Here is a 20,409-nt window from a genome sequence, read left to right as displayed (position 1 = left end):
CAACCAGCTCCTTTGTTTTTGCGACATTGAGGGAGAGGTTGTTTTCTTGACACCACTGTATCAGAGAGCTGACCTCTTCCGTGAAGGTCACCTCGTTATTGTTTGAGATAAGGCCAATCAATGTAGTGTCGTTGGCAAATTTAATTACCAGAGTAGAGCTGTGGATGGCAATACAGTAATGGGTATACAGGGTACACAGGAGGGGACTCAGTACACAGCCCTGAGGGGCTCCTGTATTGAGAGTCAGAGGGTTGGAGGTGAGGGAGCCCACTCTTACAACCTGCTGGCAATCTGACAGGAAGTCCAGGATCCAGCTGCACAAGGCAGGGTCAAGGCTGAGGTCTCTGAGTTTCTTGTCCAGCCTCGATGGAACTATGGTGTTGACTGCTGAACTGTAGTCCAAGAACAGCATTCTCACATAAGCATTCTTCTCCAGATGTGTAAGAACGGTACGTAGAGCTGTGGCTGTTGTGTCATCTGTCGTTTGATTGTGTCGGTAGGCGAATTGTAGGGGGTCCAGTTTGGGTGGTAGCAAGCTGCAGATGTAATCCTTGACCAGCCTCTCAAAGCATTTGCTTACTACTGAGGTGAGTGCGACAGGACGGCAGTCGTTCAAGTATGTTACCTTGGTCTTTTTTTTATATAGAGACAGTGGTGGATAATTTGAAGCAGAAGGGCACCCTACACTGGGAGATTAAAAAGGTCAGTAAACACACCGGCCAGTTGTGCTGCGCACATCCTGAGTACTTGCCCTGGGATGCCGTCCGGTCCAGCAGCCTTGCGACTGTCCACTCGTTGAAACATCTGCGTACCTCAGCCTCAGAGATGACCAGGTTGCAGGTTGTGGCGGTGGCTTTCCTCGGAGGCTCAGAATTAGCGACATCAAACCAAGCAAAAGCGATTGAGCTCATCTGGGAGAGAGGCCGCGATGTTGGCGGCACCACAACGTTTATCTTGAAGTCTGCGATGGTATGCAGCCCTCGCCACAAGTCACATGTGCTATTCCTTGTGAATCTTGACTCCGTCTTCTCCCTATATTGTTGTTTCACAGGCTTGATAGCTTTGTGCAGATCATAGCTGCTTTTCTTGAGCTCTAGTTGATCTGACGTAGTACACGTTTTCTATTTTTAGTAATTCATTCGACAGTCTTTTGTAAATCATATCTTGTACACAATTCAATTCCCTCACACCACTAATGAGCACCAACTTATAACTGACTGCCTCAAATCACAATGATGAAAGAATCCAACAATAAGCAAGAGGGAATGGAAATACATTGGAAAATACCAAAGAGAAACCATCAAACTCAGTGACACTTAATTTACACTGAACCTTTGGGTCAAAAGGTTCAGCCTCAATGACTATCATCCAGTGGCATTCACATTTACTGCGATGGACTACTTTGGGAGGTTGGTCATGGCTAGAATCAACTTCTGCCTAAGCAAGAGCCCACTGCAATTTGCCTATTCAACACAATCTCACTCTCAATTGTAATCAAAAAGCTTCAAAACCTGGGCCTCTGTGCCTCGCTCTGCAACTGGATCCTTGACTTCCTCACCAGGAGACCACAATCTGTGTGGATCAAAAATAATTTCTCTTCCTCACTGACGATTGGCATTGGCACACCTCAAGGATGCGTGCTTAGTGCACTGCTCTACACCCACAACTGTGTGGCAAGGCACAGCTCAAACACCGTCTATAAATTTGCTGACAACAGAACTATTTTTGGCAGAATTTCATATAGTGATGAGAAGGCGTACAGGAGCAAAATAGATCAGCTTTTTGAGTGGTGTCATAGCAACAACCTTACACTCAACATCAGTAAGACCAAAGAATTGATTGTGGACTTCAGAAAGGGTAAGACTGCTGGGCCTGAACACCACCTTCTGCGACTGGATCCTAGACTTCCTGACTGGGAGACCTCAGTCAGTCCGGATTGGAAGCAGCATCTCCAACACCATCACACTGAGCACGGTGGCCCCCCGGGGCTGTGTGCTCAGTCCACTGCTGTTCACTCTGCTGACCCATGACTGTGCAGCAATACACAGCTTGAATCACATCATCAAGTTCGCCCATGATATGACTTTGGTGGGTTTCACCAGCAAGAACAACAAGTCAGCATACAGAAAAGAGGTGCAACGGCTAACAGACTGGTACAGAGCCAACAACCTGTCTCTGAATCTGAACAAAACAAAAGAGATGGTTGTTGACTTCAGGAGGACACGGAGCGACCACTCTCCGCTGAACATTGACTGCTCCTCCGTTGAGATCGTTAAGAGCACCAAATTTCTTGGTGTTCACCTGGTGGAGAATCTCACCTGGTCCCTCAACACCAGCTCCATAGCCAAGAAAGCCCAGCAGCGTCTCTACTTTCTGCGAAGGCTGAGAAAAGTCCATCTCCCAACCCCCATCCTCACCACATTCTACAGAGGTTGTATTGAGTACATCCTGAGCAGCTGCATCACTGCCTGGTTCGGAAATTGTACCATCTCGGATCGCGAGACCTTGCAGCGGATAGTGAGGTCAGCTGAGAAGATCATCGGGGTCTCTCTTCCCACCATTACAGACATTTACACCACATGCTGCACCCACAAAGCAAACAGCATTGTGAAGGACCCCACGCACCCCTCATACAAACTCGTCTCCTCCTGCCATCTGGCAAAAGGTACCAAAGCATTCGGGCTGTCACAACCAGACTGTGCAACAGTTCCTTCCCCCAAGCCATCAGACTCCTTAATACCCAGAGTCTAAACTGACATCTACATCATTTATTATTATATTGTAATTTGTCCTCTACTGTGCCTATTGTCTTGTTTATTATTTATTGTACTGCCCTGCACTGCTTTGTGCACTTTATGTAGTCCTGTGTAGGTCTGTAGTCTAGTGCAGTTTTTGTGTTGTTTTACGTAGTCTAGTGTAGCCTTGTGTTGTCTCACTTAGTCTAGTGTAGTTTTGTGTTGTTTCATGTAGCACCATGGTCCTGGAGGAACGTTGTTTCATTTTTACTGTGTACTGTACCAGCAGTTTATGGTCAAAATGATAATAAAAAGCGACTTGACTTGACAGGGGAACACGGCATGTCCTCACTGAGGGATCAGAAGTGGAAAGGATGAGCAGTTTCAAGTTCTTGGGTGTCAGCATCTCTGAAGATCTATCCTGGGCCGAATATATTGATGCAATTACCAACAGCAGCTATATTTCACTTGGAGTTTGAGTACCATTGATATGTCACCAAAAGCACTCGCAAATTTCTACAGATGTACTGTGGTGAGCGTTCTAACCGGCCGCATCACTGTCTGGTAGAGAAGGGCACAGGATCAGAAAAGGCTGCAGAAAGTTGTAAACTCAGCCAGCTCCATCATGGGCGCTAGCCTCCCCAGCATCCAGTGCCTCAAAAAGGTGGCATCCATCATTAAGGGCCCCTGTCACCCAGGACATGCCCTCTTCTCATTGCTACCATCAAGGAGGAGGTACAGGAGCCCGGAGACACACACTCAGTGTTTCAGGAACAGCTTCTTCCCATACACCATCAGATTTCTGAATGGACAATTAACTCATTAACACTTCCTCAGTACTTTATCCCTCTCTTTTTGCACTACTTATGTTTTTTGATATACTCATCGTAATTTATAGTTTTATTACTGTGTATTGCAATGAACTGCTGCTGCAAAACAACAAATTTCACAAAATATGCCAGTGGTATTAAACTTGATTCTGATCCTGATTCAAAATATATAATTAGTAATCATTTTGAAGGTGCCTCCTGAGTGGGTTCACTTGCACCAGATTTCCAGTGATGGTAGGACTGTCATTTCCATTATGATCTGAGGCTTCTATTTATGTGTTTGCCAATAATGATTATAGGAACAGCAGTGGAGCATCCATCCTCTTGAGACTGTTAATTAGATTGTGTTTGATCTGCACCTCAACTCTATTTCCCTTGAAACTCTCAACAAAAAAAAAATTAAATCTCAGTCTTGGAAATTTCAATTGACATCTGTAGCATTTTAGGGGAGCAAGTTCCAGATTTCCACAGTGCTTTGTATGAAAAATTGTTTCCTGGTTGCACTCCAAAATGCCTTAATTGTTCCAATTGTTGTGCCAAGTACATCACGTGAACCCAAAGGAATAACGCATAAATGGGAGTAAATTAGCAGGAAGTACAAAGACACTTTGTAAGAGATTCCTCAAGTATATTAAAAGGAATAGATCATTAAGATAAATAGGGGTCTCATTGAGATTAAGGCAGGAGATATTGTGGTGGGGAATAAACGGGTAGCTAAAGGAGTGTTCTTCATCTACCTTCACAGTAGAAGACACGAAAACCATTCCAGACATAGCAGGGAACCAAGTGGCTTAATAAGAGTGAGGAACATAACATAATTAATAGAAGTAAAAAAAAAAACACTGGAGAAACTAATGAGTCTAAAAATTGAAATCACCTGGATCTGATGGCTTGCATCCAAGGATACTGGAAATGGTCACAACCTTGATAGAGCATGCATTGGTTGTGGAATACTAACATTTGACATTGCTACTCCTACAAAAAGGAAGAAAGAAAACAAACTACAAATCAGTAAGCTTGACATCAGACATTTGGGCTAATCTCGTAGATTATTTTGAAGGAAATGATTAACAGGTTCTCTGATAGAATAATTTTGACTGATTAATTTGTTTTTTGATGAATGGTATAGCTAGCTGGGTAAAAAAGAACCTGTTGATGTGCCATATTTAATTTTTCAAAAGGTGCCACATTAGATATAATTATTTTATAAAACTAGTCGAGCCACTGCCTCACAGTGCCAGAGACCCAGGTTCAATCTCGACCTCAGCTGCTGCCTGTGGCTGCATGGGTTTCCTCCAGGTGCTCCAGCTTCCTCCCATATCTCAATAATTCGAGGGTTAGTAGGTTAATTAGCCGGTGTAGATTGTTCCTACAGTGTAGATGAGTTGTGGAATCTGGCGGGAGTTGAATCAAATATGCAAAGAATAAAATTAATGTAGTATTTGTATGAATGGGTGGTTGATGGTCAGTGCAGAAAGGGCTTCTTCTGTGCTGATTCTCCCTTTGACTCAGTGACACAATGTATTGGGCTTTGGTAAGCTAATAATTATCTGATCTTAAACGTTCTTACCTTAGATATAGTACAATTATCCTTAGATGACTGGGTTGTCCTCAGAGGAAAGAGTGTGTAAAAATGGGTATATACTTTAGAAGAATGAGTATTGACATTGCAAGATTCTGAAGGGGCTAGAGAAAGGCCAGTTTAAAGCCCAGGGGGCATGGTCTCAGACGATGGTGTCAAACATCATAAGTAGGGTTTTCAGTAACTGTATACTTATGGAACAAAGAAGAAAATGTAAGGAAAACGAGAAAGCCTACGTATCCTTGCATACACAGATAACAACCAAGTGCAAGGACACAAAAGAAAAGTGGCTTAAGGACAAATGTGAGTTAATAGAACAATTGCAGAAGACCAACAACAGCAAACGTATGCATGACAGAATCAAAGCGATCACAAATTAGAAGAAAAGCAGGGCAACAACAGGATATATAAAAGCAGAAGACGGCTCTACAATTATGGAAAAAGGAAAAATAATGCAAAGATGGTCAGAATACATCAAAGACCTATACGACGACAAAGACCTAGAGGACAACTTTGATATTGGCAACAACAACAAGGGCCCAGCAATACCAAAAGAAGAAGTGGAACATGCTATAAAGAAAATGCAAAAGAGGAAATCATCAGGACCAGATAACATTCCGGTTGAACTGTATGAAGCGCTAGAAGATTTTGGTGTAGAGAAATTAACTAATCTTATTGAATAGAATATACAACAGTGGCAAAGTACCAGAAGATCTTTTAAAGACAGTATTCATTGCACTGCCAAAGAAACCAGGTGTAACAGAGTGTGGACAACACAGGACAATTAGTTTAATGAGCCACCTCACAAGAATTCTACTTAGAATCATGCTCAGAATAAGAAATAAAATTAAACCAGAGATCAGTGAAGAACAGTGCGGCTTTGTCGAAAGCGAGGGAACATCAAACGCCACTTATATTCTCAGGAATATTATCGAAAGGTCAATAGAAGTACAACAAGACTTATACTTCTGTTTTTTTGACTACACAAAAGTTTTTGACACAGTGAAATACCAAGTCATCATGAAAATGCTTAAAGATATTAATATCAATGGAAAAGATCTAAGAATAATCAGGAATCTCTACTGGCAACAAAGTGCAGCCATACGGACAGACAACGAGATTGGTGAATATCAGCAAATAAAGCAAGGAGTCAAACAGGGTTGTGTTCTATCATCAGACCTGTTCTCCCTGTACAGTTAAAATATCATGAGAACCATACAAGACCTACCTGGAATAAGTATAGGAGGATACAATATCAACAAACCCCGCTATGTGGATGATACAGTACTGATAGCAAACAGTGAAGTAAATTTACAAAAACTAGTATCCACCCTCAACACAAGAGTGAAAGACTTGGCCTAACCTTAAACAAAAAGAAAACTGAAGTAATGGTAATATCAAAGGAACCTGATATCAACTGTAGGATCATATTGGGAAATGAAATCCTGAAATAAGTTCACAACTTCAAGTACCTTGGATCATGGGTAACATTTGATGGCAAATGCTAAACAGACATGAAAGCAAGAATAACAATGGCAAGAACAGCATTTACAGAAATGAGAAACATCCTAGCGAACAAGAAAATAGCAATTGACATCCACCTTAGAACTCTCAGCTGCTACATTCTTCCTATATTGATGTATGGCTGCGAGTCATGGATCATCACAAATGCAATGGAAAAAAGAATCAATGCAGCAGAGATGTGGTTCCTCTGAAGAATGCTATACATATTATATACGGACAGGATAACCGACGAAGAAGTTCAACAGAGAACGAAAACAAAACGTACATTACTTAAAAAAAATCAGAAAACAGCAATCAAAATTCTTTGGACACATCATGCGAAGAGAGACATTAGAACATTTAGTTACAACAGGAAAGCTGGAAGGAAAAAGAAGCAGAGGCAGACAGAGAATGAAAATGATAAACAGAATAACATCATGGTTAGAAACAGGGGCGGCAACAACTACAATTCGGAGGGTCAGGGACCGTGATGGATGGAGAGACATGATCGCCCATGCCGAACGGCAGGGCACCTGAATGATGAATGATACTCAGTAACAAACCCAAGGCAATAGATTTGTGGAACCCAGTGAAAACCAGGGATACAGTTGTCAGGTGGAAGCTTGGAGATCACCCATAATTTTCCTAAACAATGCAGTGAGCGAAGGGACGTGCAGTCTACTCTCCATCTGCTTCTGTCTCTCATGTTCAAACATCCTGAGTTAAAGTGGCACCCCACGTGATCACGACTGATTTCAACAAGATTAAGAGAGAGTACTGTTCCCATTTGTGGATAGCACAGGGACCAGGAAGCACTGGTTGGAGAAAAGTACAAAGCGATATGAAAGAGTAGTTACTCTTTTACTTGAGAGTAGTTAGGATATAGAATTCTGTATCATCAAACCGCACCTTCAAAAGGGCTTTGGACAGGTTCTTGAGAGAATAACTTGGCTGTTGAGAGAGTATAAAACAAATAGGAGCAACGGCATCTCTCCTGGTACACAGACTAGACTCAATGAGCCAAATGCAGCAATAATCCTTGATTCCTCACTTCTGGTCAAGTTGGTGCCAAGCTGTATTCTCTGTCGAGGTCGTGGCTCAGACTTAGCTGAGTTCATAGGAATTGTTTTGAGGACAGCTTAGGGTTTCGGGATTTAGAGGTTAAAGAGTTGGAAGAGGAGGCAGAGAAGAGGCCAAGAGCATCGGAGCACTCCGTAGTAGAAGGCCAGTTATGCCGTGAGTGGGGTTTGGGTTGGCGGGCTCCATGGATAAGGGCTGGTGCCTCCCCCAGTTCAGAGCATCCAGAAGTCGAGGTCCGATCTCGGAGTGTCTGGAAATCGGTGGCCCAACGTCTGCAAGTCTACGAGTCCAGCCCAGGGACAACACTCTAGATCGGCTGGTCCAAGGATCAGAAGCCCATGTGAGTCAGGAGTTCAAGGCCTGGAGTTCAAAGTCCTGTGACTGGTGAGTCCTGGGATTGATACGGAAGATTAAGCCCGAAGGTCAAGGACCACAGTTAGCGAGTCTAGACATTGCTGTCCAATGGTCAAAGTCCCTGGGTCCGCGGGTGGGGGGGTGATGTGGAACTGGGTCGGGAAGTCGGAAGCCGAAAGTCTACGAGTCTGAGCCAGGAACTGGAGATCGGAGGCCCAGAGTAGGCCTGTCCTGGGGTTGGAGACTAGCATGTGTGTGAAAGTGAGTGGGAGAAAAGGGACGTGTTATGCTGTTGTAGTTTTGTTTTGTTGTGATATTCTGCTGCATATTGACAACTTGCTATGTTTATTTGGGGGGGCAGGGTGGAGATGCGCGTCTACCAAAGGAAGTGTCCTTCCTTCCCTTCACTAGACTGCAGGTCACCCTTAGGCGAGGTGTAGCACCTGCTTAGCGCCACCCCACCGATCAGGGTCGCAGGAAGCCCTGGGAGCAGGTGGTGCATGGTCAAATGAGCAGTTGGTTCATATCACATGTCTGGTCTCGCGACTACTGATGCCAGGCAGACAATCTCTGAGGAGTATTGATAGTGGGTGGGGTGACCCGATTTTGTAAAGACACTGCTCAGAAGAAGGCAATGGTAAACCAATTCTGTAGAAGTATTTGCCAAGAACAATCCTGGTCATAGAAAGACCTTGATCGCCCAGGTCATACCACATGGCACATTATGCTGATGATGTTCTTCCCTCTGTATTCAAGATGTCTGAATAGTCCATGAACACTATTCTGCTCTCTTTTTTACGCTGTTTATTTATTTATCTACCCTCGTTATTTACAGTAATTTTTATGTTTGGCAATGTACTGCTGAAACCAAACAACAAATTTCATGACATAAGTCGATGATAGTAAACCTGATTTGGGGGGAAAAAAAAGAGACAAAATTTAGTCTGATCAAAGGTATACTGTACTTGAGAAGAGCAGCTTGTGGAAAGTTTATATTTGAAGTCACACACAGAATTGGACACATTAACTATAAATAACAACTGTTGAGCAAATAGCAATGCACTGTAATAGCAGATACTGTATCTAAGCAAACACTACGTTTATGCCAGAATGTGTGGTGACCCCCATAATATTTTTAGGTTGTGTTTGTTGTTACCACAAATGATGCATTTCACTGTCGTTTCAATCTAAATTAACCTAAATCTGGATAATCACATGTCTGCAGAGAACTGCACTTGTAGCTTTTTTAGGAGTGACAAAGAGAAAAGGGAGATTGGGGATGGAAAATTAGATTGAAAAGGATATTAATGTCTGTGAATTTGAAAGTGAGGGGCAAATGGAGACTAAAAAGGAGAATTTTTGGGCTGGAAAATAATTAGGAATTTTTTTGGAGGGAAAGGGATCAAAGAAGGACTTGAGATGCTGATTGAACAACTGCAGAGGCTTTGAGAAGCATGATCCAAGGACATGTGTTCCTTTCTCTTCATTATCCTCTGTCCTCATCAGCTGGATTTGCACTGCAATAAGTATAGGTGAGTATATAGTCTTTGGAATTAAGGGAACAGAAGGATCGGGTTGTTACTGAGAGCTCCCAACTATCTGCCACCCGCAGCTTCCCAGTGATCTCCCATCTGCCGAGGCAAAGCACAAGCCTACTTGCTCCTTGTAAAAGTTTCAGCTTTTTGAAGTTGCAGAAATCATCTCCAGTACCTTACCTTTCAAAGACATCATTCACAATTTCTTCAGTAACAAGATTAACTGAGTTAGGTAAAGGTCCAACACCCAAGAGATACTCTCCTTTGATTCATATTGCTCCTGCAATAGAACAGCTATTAAAGTGAAGGGATTTTACAATTCTGCATCATATAATTGCTTTCAAAGGGGAAGCTGATGTTTCTATTACCACATCCAGAATTATCAAACCCTTAATTACAGTTTATTCTGCAGAGTTGCTTGTACAGCTACTTACTTTATAAAGTGATCAGTTGTAAGAGGAAGGCAATGCAGAATAGCCAGTGTCGACACTAATATGCAAATTAGAACATGGAAATAGGATATTAAGACAAACTCTTTGTGAGAGAGGGCACAAAGTGACAATGGTAATAGACCTTACATAGGCTAGCATACTTCTTTAAACAGTAATTGGAGTTTTTTTTTGCTACACATTATCCAGGCAAAGTAGGACAATCTTAGAAAAGGAGGGAACAGAAAATCATAGTCTATAGGTCACTTAGCCTAACATTTGTCACTGGAAAAAGGCTGATAATGGAAGTTGGAAGCCTAATGTCTATGAGTCTGGGCCAGGAACTGGAGATTGGAGGCCCAGAGCCACCCTGTTCTGGGGTTGGAGACCTGTATGTGTGTGAGAGATGGTGGGAGAAAAGGGTTTGCTGTGCTGCTGTAGTTTTGTTTGATTTCTGCTGTTGTTGTTACTTGTGTTGTTCTGCTGAATATTGAGAACATGCTATGATTATGACAGAATGTGTGGAGACACTTGCTGGAAGTAATGTTCAGAAAATAATAAAACAGGCAAAGTTAACATAGTTTGTGAAAAGGAGATCATGCTGGATAGGTAAGAGAGGAACGATTAGATTCGGGTATTTGGATTTCAGGAAGGCATTTGATAAGATGCCTAAAAAGTGATAACTGTACAAGATGACAGAGAACACATGGAGCTGGAGGTATTATACTTGGAGAGGAGGTTGGCCAACTAACAAGAAGCTGTGTGTTGGTATAACTACATACTTTTACATTGGTAATCAGTAACTATTGAAATGTCACGTGATCATTGCCGGCACAACTACTTTCATCTTTATTAATGACCTGGATGAAAAGACTGTGTGTTCTGTAGTGAGATTTGCTGACGATGCAAAGATATGCAAATTGTGAGGATACAAACAAAGTGCAAAGGCACATCAATAGGTTATGTAAGTGGGTAAAGAATTATCAGATGAGGCATCTTGTGGGAAAATGTGGAAAAAATGAAAAACAGGTTACTATTAAAGGGATCATGAAGGACAAATAGTTGGCATACAGGTATAACATTTAGGAAAGCTGATGAAATACTGCATTTTAATGCAAGGGATATGAAGAATAAAGCTTAGAAGTGTGCTGATGAGACCACACCCGGAGTATCGTGTAGAAATTTGACTGTTTTTAAAAAAGGATATACAGCGAAGAAAAAATGCTTTGTGTTGCTTCCTGAGTCGAGAGGTCTGATATATGAAAAGAGCGTGTAAGTTGTGCCCTACTGCATTAGAATTCTTAGAGATTCTGACAAGGATTGACAGGTTTGATGCTTCCTCTGGTGAGACTATCCACGCCCAGGGAAGAACAGTTTCAGAATAAGGGGCCATTCATTTTAGTCGGAGAGGAGAAGAAACTTCTTCTCTCAGGGTGTTGTGATTATTTGGGAGAGCTGTAGAGGTGTAACAAGTCAAGCCTAGATCAGCCATGATCGTGTTGAATTGTCATACTCTGGAATCTTTCAGGTATACCTAGTCCTGTTTCCAATGTTCTTATCACAACATTGTGTTGATCTGCTATATATCCTTTCAGTGGTCCAGAATTATATAATTAATCTCTCTCAATATCTGCTTGAAAATATACTTCAAAAGCATGGCAAAATTTAACATCCACAACATATATTTAAGAGTTACATCATTCTATGGAAGTCAAGACTTCCTGGCTGCTGCACCTTTTTTTTTGCCATCTGCAGGACGCACTGCATTAACTCACTAAGGCTCCTTGGGCAGCACCTTTCAAATCCACTACCTCTTCCACCTACAAGGAAAGGGCAGCAAAAATGTGGGAACACCACTAAGAAAGTTGTCCTTTAAGTCAACCACCATCCTCACTCGGAATTATATTACCACTCCTTCACCATCACTGGGTCAAAATCCTGGCACACTCTCACTAACAACATCAAAGACTGCAGTGGTTCAAGAAGGCAATTCACCACCAACTTTTCATAATGGATGGGCAATTAAATATTGCATTAGCCTACAAAGCATACATCCCACAAATAAGACAAAGAACTGTGGGAAATTTTCACATTTAATTGGAAGTTTAAAGTATCCCTCCCTGAATTTTCCGGTCAGGAAATGCTACCTCAGGATTTAATGCCACAATGACCCTTAAGAGTCTAAAATCATTTTTGCTTAATGCCAGTTTATAAATATTTTGCATGGTCAGTGTATACACATACATTTTCTAACACAAAAAGATGATTAAATAAAAGATCCATTTGGCCTTTCTCCGCTTGAAATCTCCCGAAAAATATACATCTCCAGAGGTCTGCTCCACTTTAGACACCTGTGACAAAAAATCTCAACCTTCCGTTGCAGTGGGGCATCCTTAATGGAAATAGTCTAACTGGAAAAATAAGCATTCACATCGACAATGCATTTAAAGGTTCCCTGCATCTGCTGTCAAGCACTACCAGGGTCATTTTTAACTTCCAAACTAAGTGAGATGACAATCGAGATTTCATCCACCCACCCACAATTTTTTTCTTCTGTAGATATCATTCCAGAAATTATAGTTTGGCTCCACTAAATTATTGCCCAGGTGAAGGTGCAAAGTATAATTTTATACCAGAAAAGCAGTGTACTTGTAGCTTATTAAAATTTTTTTCATGATTGGGGAAAAAAGCCAATCATTCAGACATTCTGTATGTGCTCCTTTTTCTTGGATAAGTGGTAAATTATGATTGACAGTATTAGAAAAGTATATGAAGATAGCACATATTTCATTCTATAAAAAATACAAATAGGTCTTCTGAGTTAAATATTTCATGTGAAAGAATGAGTGAATGAAAGACATGCTGTTGTATTTATGCCATAAATATATTTGCTGCTTCCCCTGTCTGCCTACCACAGCTACTGAAAACCACACGGGCATTGGATCGTATGAATTACCTGAATAAGCAGTCTAGAAGAATGGAGAAAGAAAAAGTTGAAAAAAATTTGGAAAAACTAAAGACAATTTCAAATCAGAAGATTCTCATTAACAGACAAAAGGTGAGTTGCAATATTTTGTTTCCTGTTAATTGTACTGTTTGTAATTTTACGGTTTATCTCAAAACTCAGGAGAAAGCATTGAATATTATATCGGTGTATAACAACTGTTAAGACATTATCCTATTTTGACCATAGAGGTCAATATTCCGTGATATTTGATGTGGTAAAAATGAGTGTTTCTGATTATCTCCCCCTTATTTTCTGCTTAGACCAGGGGTGGCTAACCTTTTACATTCCATGCGTCAATTTTTTCACGCACGAGTTCTATATATTTTTACAAGAATTGAATGGGAGTACAAGAGTTGCATGGTGCATCTGAACTCGTGAGTGAAAAAATTGATGCATGAAATATAAAAGGTTGGCCACCCCTGGCTTAGACCATAAGATATCGGAGCAGAATTAGGCCACTTGGCCCATCAAGCCTGCTCCACCATTTCATCATGGCTGATCCATTTTCCCTCTCTGCCCCTATCTCCCACCATCTCCCTATATCCCTTCTTGCCTTGACCAATCAAGAATCTAAGAACCTCTGCCTTAAATATACCCAGTGACTTGGCCTCCACAGCAGCCTGTGGCAACAAATTCCACAGACTCACCACTTTCTGGCTGAAGAAATTCCTCCTCACCTCCATTCTAAAAGGACGCCCCTCTATTCTGAGGTTCTGTCATCTGGTCTTAGACTCCCTCACCGTAGGAAACATCCACTCTTATCGAGGCATTTCAACATTCGATAGGTTTCGATTAGGTCACCTTTCATTCCTCTGAATTCCAGTGAGATAGGCCCAGAGCCATCAAATGGTCTTCATATAACAACCCTTTCAATCCCGTAAATCATTTTCATGAGGCTCCTTTAAATCCTCTCCAATCGTAGCACATTCTTTCTTAGATAAGGAGCCCAAAATTGCACAGCATAGTTGACTCCTGGTTAAGGTGGCGCCTGTGTGCAACACTCCTTCAGTCAACGTCTTCTGGACAGATCATGAAACCATATATTTCACTGCTTTTTTGTCTTTTATGTTTGTTTTTTGTCTTGTGTGTGATTCTGGAACTGTTAGAGCCTGTGATTTGCAGATTGGAGATTGTTTGGGTGTTTCAGTGCTCTACGGTCTCCGAGGGGACTCGGGCGGCTGAGGCAGCGTGCGGAAGCCTCTTGGTGAGAAGGCTGCAAGCCACTGTTTGATTCCATTTCACCGATCAAAGCTTCCATTGTTCACCAATTAAAGCCACAAGGGAGATTGAAACACTGATTACCTGTCTTATCACTGGGGGGGGGGATCTCTCTGCTGCCGGAGAATAGACTGCCTTTTTATCGCTGTTGAAATCGCTCTACAATGGATAGAGGAGACTGGCTTTTTATCACTGGGGAGATCGCTCTGATATGGAGAGGGAGAATGTTGCCTAGGTTTCCTGCATTTTGGATGTGGACTTGGATTGCTGAGTTTTTTTTTCAGTCTTATGGTTATTTTTGTATTCTGTGCTTTTTGCCAGATTTTTCTCTTTTTTTTGTGTGAGGAGGAGGGGGATTTGGGGTTGATGTGCCTGTTCTGTTTTTGTTCATCCTAGTGTGTGGGAAGGAGGGATTTGGGGGTTCCTGCCTTTCTTTCTTTGATTTCATGGCTATCTGGAGAAGAAGAATTTCAGAGTTGTATACTTTGATAGTAAATGAACCTTTGAAGTGAGGCCACAACAGTGCTTTATAAAGCCTCAACATTACATCTTTGCTTTTATATTCTAGTCCTCTTAATATGAATGCTAAAATCACATTTGCCTTCCTCACCACAGACTCAACCTGCAAATTAATCTTTAGGGAATCCTGCACAATAACTCCCTTCCATTCAATTCTTTGCCTTTCCAAGCATATTCTGTTTCCTGGATAACAATCTCTAGTATACAATTTCTTTGAGGATGTTTCTTTAAGAAAATAATTGGTGGCCATGAATATTCCTTGACTATATACGTTGATGTAAAGTTTGATGTAAAATTGCTCCATGCAGCTTAACGTTCCAGTCTACGTTCTGGAGGTAACCAATTCCTTCCAAAATTTTCATTAGCCTAGGGCAGAATTATGACCAAATGCTATTGATGAGAAAGGCAGCAAAGAATTCAGCCAATTCAGGGGCTTTTAGAAGATAAATGGAACCTACAGCACAGGAAAAGGCACTTGACTATTTGGTCTGTTGCACTGAAAATTCCAGGCAAGCCTCCTTCCATATATCTCCATCTAAAGCAATTAGTGTAAACATTGTTTTTTCCTTACATCTGTTTCATTAGCTGTTCAATGCATCAATCTATTCAGCAAGGAGGGCAGTGCTCATGCTCTTGTCCATATCAATGCTGTTGAGGTTGAGAGATTCGAGAGTCTGGGAATGAATGTCACCTCTGTGTCCTGGTCCACCCATGTTGATGTCATGGTCAAGAAAGCTCACAACACATCTAATTCCTCAGGAGGCTAAGAAATTTGAAATATCCCATTTTAATTGTACACTGGGTTGCTCTCTTCAGTTACCTGATGAGGTAACCACAGCCTTTGGCCAGGAGCAGATATCGTCAGGTGGTGCCCGACCTTCATAGAGTGAGACCCTTAACCACTACACTCTCCAGTTGGCAGGTCAGAAGTAATGGCCAAGTCACTGTCCATCTGCTCCAGGCTTCCAGCTCAACTCCTCTCATCTGCTCCAGATCCAGCAAGGGGCTCTTTCTGCTTCCTTCGCAGTAAATCAATTACAGTATATGTATATTGAATAGATTGAAAATTGTGCAAAGATAGAAATAATATATTTTTTTAAAAGTGAGGTAGTGTTCATGGGTTCAATGTCCAATTAGGAATCAGATGGCAGAAGGGAAGAAGCTGTTCTTGAATCACTGAGTGTGTGTCTTCAGGCATAATCTTCCTGACAGGTATTTGGAATTAATAGTGACCTTTAATAGGTCAGCAAAACTGATCTAAGATTGTCAGCTGACTTCATCATTCAAATATCAGAAAATGCGTTGGGCATATCCTATTGTCTAACTCCTGTCAAAAATGGTGATAGATACATCACGGTAAAACAAAAGCTCTTCTGCCTGTTGAGACCATTTCTAATTATCAATCAGCCATTTATAGTAAGTTAATCCGATACACTCTGTGGCCACTTCATTGGTTACACCTGTATACTTGCTTGTTAATGCAAATATATAATCAGTCAATCATGTGGCAGCAACTCAAAACATCAAAGTATGTAGATATGCTCAGGAAGTTCAGTTGTTGTTCAGACCAAACATCAGAATGGGGAAGAAATGTGATCTAAGTGAGTTTCACCATGGAATGATTGTTGGTGCCAGACAGGGTGGTTTGAGTATCTCAGAAACTGCTGACCTCCTGAGATTTTCACGCAGAACAGTTCTTAGAGTTTACAGAAAATGGTGCAAAATGAAAAAAAATCATCCAGTGAGCAACAGTTCTGTGGGCAAAAATGCCTCGTTAATAAGTGACATCAGAGGAGAATGGCCAGACTGGTTCAGGCTGACAGGAAAGTGACAGTAACTCAAATAACCATGTATTACACAACAGTGGTGTGCAGAAGAACATCACTGAACACACAACACATTGAACCTTGAAGAAGATGGGCTATAGTCACAGAATACAACAAACTTACATTTTCTTCTTCCCACATAGATTTCCTTACACAGTAGGGGCAATTTACAGTGGCCAGTTAACCAAACGACCTCCATGTCTTTGGAATGTGGAAAGAAAATTGGATCACATGGAGGAAATTCACATAGTCACAAGGCAAACGTGCAAAGTTCACATAGAAGCAGAGATCAGGATTGAACCCGGGTAACTGGAGCTATGAGGTAGCAGCCCTTGCAGCTGTACCACTACATACAATACACAAGCAACCCTCTCCAGCTTGACTCTCAAGTCTCATCATCTGGATTACAGTGAGTTTCAAACACTAACTAGGCATTCTTCCTTAGCTTCCAGATCAGAACCTGACCAATTTCACCCAGCTTTCACCCTTGTCAAACACCAGAGGGCTAAGCAGGTGAGAGATGGACATGGTTGAAGGGAGAACAGAAGGGAGTATAGTTGGTATGAGAAAGGACAAGGAAGGCGAGACATTGGGTGGAGGCTGCAATCCTGAGAGAAGGCTGGAGGGGGTTTATAGAGTCACAGAGTTATGCAGCATGGAAACAGGACTTTGTATCCAGTTTGTCCATGTCTTGCCTAAGACAGTTCCATTTTGCTGTCAACATACATCAAAGTTGCTGGTGAACGCAGCAGGCCAAGCAGCATCTATAGGAAGAGGCGCAGTCGACGTTTCAGGCCGAGACCCTTCGTCGGCCTGAAACGTCGACTGCGCCTCTTCCTATAGATGCTGCTTGGCCTGCTGCGTTCACCAGCAACTTTGATGTATGTTGCTTGAATTTCCAGCATCTGCAGAATTCCTGTTGTTTCCATTTTGCTGTGTTTGGCACATATCTCTCCAGTCTAAACCTATACTGTCCATGTTGGTGTTCAAATTTCTTTTAAACCTTGTAATTGTACCTGCTCTCTTACTTCATTTGGCAGTTCATTCCATATACCCATCAACCTCTGTGTGGGAAAAACATACTCCTGAGATCCCCTTTAAATCTTTCCCGAGTCCCCTTAAAGTTAAGCTCTCCAGTTTTTGATAAGTCTACACTGGGAAAAAGGCTGGGAGTCTGTACCCTATCTAAGCCCCTCAGCCTCCTTCACTCCAGAGCAAACAGTCCCAACCTTTCCAATCTCTCCTTAAGACTCAAACCTTCACATGACTAACATCCACGTGAATCTCTCTAGATTAATCACATCCTTCACACACCATGATGACCAGTACAGGACACAATACTCCAAGTATGATCTCACCAACATCTTGTACAGCTGTAGCATGACTTTCCAACTTCTGTACTCAATGCCCTGACACTGAAGGAAAGTGCTATCCACTTTGTTCACCACACTGTCTGCATTATTTGCAGACTCCTATGCCCACCAGCAGAGCTTTTAAGGAATCCGAATCAGGTTTATTATCACCAGCATGTGTCGTGAAATTTGTTAACTTAGCAGCTGCAGTTCAAGGCAATACATAATATAGAAGAAGAAAAAAATAATAAATAGATAAATCAATTACAGTATAAATATATTGAATAGATTAAAAATTGTGAAAAAAAGAAATAATATGTATTAAAAAAGTGAAGTAGTGTTCACGGGTTCAATCTCCACTTAGGAATAGGATGGCAGAGGGGAAGAAGCCATTCCTGAATCACCGAGTGTGTGCCTTCAGGCTTCTGTACCTCCCAGCTCATGGTAACAGTGAGAAAAGGGCATGCCTTGGGTGCTGGAGGTCCTTAATAATGGACGCTGCCTTTCTGAGACACCGCTCCTTGAAAATGTCCTGGGAACTTTGTCGACTGGTGCCCAAGATGGAGCTGACTAAATTTACAACCCTCTGCAGCTTCTTTTGGTCCTGTGCAGTAGCAACCCCGCCTCCCATACCAGACAGTGACGCAGCCTGTCAGAATGCTCTCCACGGTACATCTATAGAAGTTTTTGAGTGTATTTGTTGACATGCCAAATCTCTTCAAACTCCTAATGAAGTATATTCGCTGTCTTGCCTTCCTTACAACTACATCGATATGTTGGGACCAGTTTATGTCCTCAGAGGTCTTGACACAGGCCAAGGTAAGTTGTTGGATGCCCACTCAAATCTGATGCAGGTTTTCCAACTATCATTTCATGCATGTGTTTTATGTTAACTAGGCACAACAGTTATGATGAGGCTGGGGAGGGGGGGACTGTGAAAGTACAATAGATAGTAACTATTTTGTTTTCAAAGTTGCCAGAGAAAGTTGCTAAGACAACAGCAGCAGAAAACCATCAGGAATCAGTACAGTCATCTTCAAGAGCTGGGAGCAGTCAATTTGGAGACCATCTTCCGAAATTTGCGAGCTTTCTTCAGAACCCCACAAAGAAGATTGGTAGGAATAGTGAAAATAATTTTCTGATTTGTATTGCTTCTTGTATAAATATTAAAAGCTAAGTATTGCAATAGTTGATAATTGAAGTCTAAGTTACTAAAGCAATTACACGTCTTGTTGTGGGTACGTTGAAAAAGGAGAATTGGTGATAAAATGAACCAGTACACAATTACAAGGCAATCTCTACTGTGGCTGTGATGCATCTAACTTTACCCCCACCCCCACTCCGGGTTAATGAAAGGGATTATCAATAAGATTTACACATTTGATCAAAATTCTGCAACACTTCAGAGAGAGTACCTCTGTGGTGGTCTTGGGACAAGATTGCACTCAGCAGACATACCCTGATCTACCAACACTCATTGCCTGTATGATGGAAGAGAGTTTCTGATATAACTATAATCTAGAACCATCATAGGCTTTAAGCATAATGAAGGGATGGTGGAAATACAGAAACATTAAAAAGATAGAAACAATAAATGGTCCTGAAACAAATGCACTAACAAAATCATTCAACTATTTTGTCACTTAAAAGTTATGTGTTAGTTGAAATGTCCAAAACAGTAAGTAGTACAGCTACTAGGACTTGATGTTTCAATCCCTATGATAAGTCGGCACTCTCGATGTTGGCGGTGGGCTTGGAGTGGTGACAAAGGGGGTAGGTACGTCATTGGGGTCATCAAGTGGGCACCCTCCTTCTTTGACATTTCGTTGATAAGCCCACGACGTCTCCAGAGGGCTCAACGGTGCTACCTGGCGTCCCAGATACACCCCCCTCAGTTCCATACCCTCCTGTCTTCATCTTGCAGCCCAGTTGTTGTCTTTCCTTTTAATCCAAATCCAATTGCTTCTTTCTTCTGCTGCATTTGACAAGGACTTGATTGCTTGTTGGAGGGAGTGACCCCTCACCCCCATCTTCTTCAATAAACTGGTCGTAGATGTAGCGACGAATCCCCTGTATCCCACTTCTACAGGGAAAATCTTGGTCTTCCAGCCATTCTGGGCAGCTTCAGTTGCCAGTTCAGAGTACTTGGTCTTGTTCCTCTCATAAGCTTCTTTGACACCATCTTCCCATGGCTCTGTCAATTCCACAACGTATGCCAGCTTGGCTGTTGTGGACCACAGGACATTAACTGGCCGGAATGTTGTAGCTGCAATGTCTGGGGGAAACACAAGCTTTTTTTCCAAGTCCACGTCCATTTTCCAATCCCGAGCAACCTGCAGAATGCTTACATCTTTTGATGTTATATGGTGCTGTGGAGGTTGGCCTGCTGGTACAAATCGTGTAATGTGGACATTTCCTGCTGATGTTTGTGGGAGAGCAT

Source organism: Mobula hypostoma, chromosome 14, assembly GCF_963921235.1.
Source record: "Mobula hypostoma chromosome 14, sMobHyp1.1, whole genome shotgun sequence".
NCBI lineage: Eukaryota > Metazoa > Chordata > Chondrichthyes > Myliobatiformes > Myliobatidae > Mobula > Mobula hypostoma.
The sequence above is the reverse complement of the archived record's forward strand: the minus strand, read 5'-3'. Positions refer to the sequence as shown.